The sequence below is a fragment of the Octopus bimaculoides genome, chromosome 26 (assembly GCF_001194135.2).
Source record: "Octopus bimaculoides isolate UCB-OBI-ISO-001 chromosome 26, ASM119413v2, whole genome shotgun sequence".
In the NCBI taxonomy this organism is placed as follows: domain Eukaryota; kingdom Metazoa; phylum Mollusca; class Cephalopoda; order Octopoda; family Octopodidae; genus Octopus; species Octopus bimaculoides.
The window spans coordinates 2,135,228-2,139,114 of record NC_069006.1 but is presented as its reverse complement, the minus strand read 5'-3'; the positions used below and the strand labels follow the sequence as shown (position 1 = coordinate 2,139,114).

Genomic DNA, 3,887 nt, shown 5'->3' with positions numbered 1-3,887 from the left:
AGAGGTTCGACAAAAGGGTCTGATAGAATAAATACTAGGCTTACAAAGAATAAGTCCTGGGGTTGATTTGCTCGACTAAAGGTGGTGCTCCAGCATGGCTGCAGTCAAATGAATGAAACAAATAAAAGAAAAAAAAGAATACTTTTTACTCTTTTACTTGTTTCAGTCATTTGACTGTGGCCATGCTGGAGCACCGCCTGTAGTCGAGCAAATCGACCCCAGGACTTATTCTTTGTAAGCCTGGTGCTTTTTTTATTGGTGTCTTTTGACGAACTGCTAAGTTATGGGGATTTAACACACCAAGTTGGGTTGTCAAGTGATGGTGGGAGGGACAAACACAGACACAAACACACAAATACATATACAGGCTTCTTTCAGTTTCCATCTACCAAATCCACTCACAAGGCCTTGGTCAGCCTGAGGCTATGGTTGAAGACACTTGCCGAAGTTGACATGCAGTGGAACTGAACCTGGAACCATGTGGTAGAAAAGCAAATTTCTTACCACACAGCCACACACACACACACACAAATACGCACACAAACACTCAGACACACACATACACACATACATAGTCACACACAGTGTATATGAGTGCATACATGTGAAACCTTTCCAACACACTACATACACAAACTATGTTATGAATTTCACGCTTGTATTAACTTACAGTTGTAGAGTTACGGTGCTAAAAATCTTTGCCTCTGTTCTTCCTTTCAGTGTTGCCATAAGCGAGACATTATCTCTACCTTGGGTGTTCTTCCTATAAGCAGAGTAAACCAAGATCACATACACACACAGACACACACACATGGAGACTCTGAAACTAGTACGCAAAGCACAGTGCCCTTTATCTACAAAATAACAGGTTTAACAGAAAAGCTGATATAAATACACACAAATATTTATAATGTATATATAAACATAGGCACAGACATGGTTGTGCAAGTTTAAGAAGTATGCCTCCTAAACACAAGGTTCTGGGTTCAGTCCCACTGCATGGCACCTTGGGTAAGCAAGTGTTCTTCTATAACCCCCGACCCTACTAAAGCCTTCTAAATGGATTTGGTAGTCAGAAACTGAAAGAAGCCTGTATTATTCTCTCTTTCTCTTTCTCTCTCTCTGTAACATATGGTATAAATCCCACTCACTATTTGTGTTTTCATTGAGGTGGCTCCCTTAGCCACTACTGCCTGACTTTTTAACGGGAGATACTTGCCCAAGGTGCTGTGCAGCGGGATTGAAACTGAAACCACAGGGTTGCAAAGTGAGCTTCTCAACCACAGAGCCAATGGCAGTACTTAATACTAGCTTCCACCTTGGGTATGTGTGTGTGTGTATGTGTGTGTAGTATGTATGTGTCGGCATGAATGCATAAATATCTGTGTCAGTGTGTGCCCCTGTGTAGGTATGAGTGTGTGTGTGTGTGTGTGTGTGTGTTTATGTATGCATGTGTGTGTGTGTGTGTGTAAGTATGTCTGTTATGTGTTACTGGAGTAGGGTTAGGGTTAGGGTTTTTATTTTCATATACATTTCTTGACATCTATACGAAAACAAAACACCCGCTTAGTCATACTCTGAATGGCATACACAAAAGAAACACACACACACACACACACACACTTTCTCTCTCTCTCTCTCTCTCTTTTACTTTGCCCTCATCACCATTTTGTGTCTACTTTCCATGCGACCATGGGCTGAACAGGTTATCACCATCTGACTCAGTTTCTATTTGGAGTCGATGCCTAACTTCACAGGTCAAAAGACTGTGTTACTTTCAATTAATACGATCCAAAAGCGTGGCTGTGTGGTTAAGAAGTGAATTTCTCTACGCTACGGTTTGAGGTTCACTTCCTCTGCATGGTACTATATGCAATGCTGCCACTCATGCTATACAAAGCCTTCTGAGTGGCTCTCATCATCATCATCATCATCATCATCATCACCAATCCCTGAACATTGCTGTTCCGAGTCTTAACTCTTTAGCATTTAAACTGGCCATATCCGGTCTAAATATTCTATGTTCTTTATGATCAATCCAACCAGATCCAGCCTCTCACACCTACCCTATAATGTCGTTCCAAAAGCAATCACATCTTTGAAATTGCAAAACTATGAGATTAATGTATGATTAATCCCAAACAATGTGAACTAATAAGCATCACATTTGACATAGTAATCTAAATGCTGAAGGGTTAAACTGGCCCTTTCCAAACCAAATATTCTTTTCTACTGTAGGCACAAGGCCCAAAATTCTGGAGGAGAGGACCAGTCGATTAGATCGACCCCACTACACAACTGGTACTTATTTTATTAACTCCGAAAGGGTGAAAGGCAAGGTCAACCTCGACAGGATTTGAACTCAGAACGTAAAGACAGACTAAGTACTGTTAAGCATTTCACCCAGCATGCTAACGTTTCTACCAGCTCGCTGCCTTCCAACCCAAATATTCTACCCATCTTATGTTGAGACCAGCCAGATCTGGCCTCTCACAATCACATCATCAAAATCCCAAAGCTAAGAGATAAGGCAGGATTAATTCAAAACAATGTAGAGAAATGAGTATTACATTTGACAGAGTAATCTAAATGCTTCTGCCAGCCACATCCAGCGCAGATATTCTGCCTTGTTTGTCTCCAAACTGGTCAGATATGGCAGCACACACACCAACAGTACAATGTCCTCCTGGAAATATACAATCACATCAAGGTCTGAAAGCTATGAGATGATGCATAATTAATTCAGAATAACGTCAATAAACAAGCAATGCATTTGACAGATTAATCTGAATGCTAAAGATATAAATGGTTGACTTTATAACATTTAAACCGGCCAAATTCCATCCCACATATTCTTTTTCCCCTCTCTGATAGGAGGCACAAGCACCTTACACACACATGTACACACACGAGGATAGCTTCTGCCTACCGAATTCAATCACAAGGCTTCAGTTGGCTTGAGGCTATAGGAGAAGACACTTGCCCAGGGTGTCACGCAGTGGGACTGAACCTGGAAACATGTGGACAGAAAGCAAGCTTCCTGTTGTTGTTGTTGGCACTCCGTTGCTTACGACGTCGAGGGTTCCAGTTAATCTGATCAACGGAACAGCCTGCTCGTGAAATTAACGTGCAAGTGGCTGAGCACTCCACAGACACGTGTTCCCTTAAGGTAGTAGTTCTCGGGGATATTCAGCATGACACAGTGTGACAAGGCTGACCCTTTGAATTACAGGCACAACAGAAAACAGGAAGTAAGAGTGAAAGAGAGTTGTGGTGGAAGAGTACAGCAGAGTTCGCCGCCATCCCCTGCCAGAGCCTCGTGGAGCTTTAGGTGTTTTCGCTCAATAAACACTCACAACGCCCAGTCTGGGAATCGAAACCGCGATCCTATGACCGCGAGTCCGCTGCCCTAACCACTGGGCCATTGCGCCTCCACGCAAGCTTCCTAACCACACAGCTCTGCGTGCGCCTACTTCCTGTTTTATAATTCAATCAGCCATACCAGGCCTCTCATGCCAACCAGATAATATCATTCTAAAAAATAAATAATCCCATCATAGAAATCTCAAAGCTACAAGATAATGCATGATTAATTCAAAACAATGTGAAATAAGCTTCACGCTTGAGAGAGCAATCAGAATGCTATGGCTTAAACCAGCCATATCCGGCCCAAATATTCAACCTGTTTTATGATTAAACTGGCCATATCCAGCCTCTCAAACCTACCCCACAATGTCATTCTAAAAATAAACAACTATAACATCAAAACCTCAAAGCTACAAGATTATGTATGATTAATTGAAAACAATATGAATAAATAAGCATCACGTTTGGCCACAGGCCATATCTAGCCCAAATATTCAGTTAGAGTGGTTTTTATATAACTG

At 41.8% G+C, this 3,887-nt stretch overlaps 1 protein-coding gene across 5 annotated transcripts in view; it reads right to left on the bottom strand.

Moving 5' to 3' along the window:
- Positions 1-3,887, bottom strand: part of LOC106883979 (uncharacterized) — a 130,492-nt gene that overhangs the window by 109,960 nt on the left and 16,645 nt on the right. The window contains exon 2 of one of the 5 annotated variants that reach the window (XM_052976946.1): positions 2,571-2,686. The exons of the other annotated variants lie outside the window; for them this stretch is intronic. The gene's annotated coding sequence lies outside the window, so the exon portion shown is untranslated. The remainder of the gene's footprint in view (positions 1-2,570; positions 2,687-3,887) is intronic. 5 annotated transcript variants of the gene reach the window in all.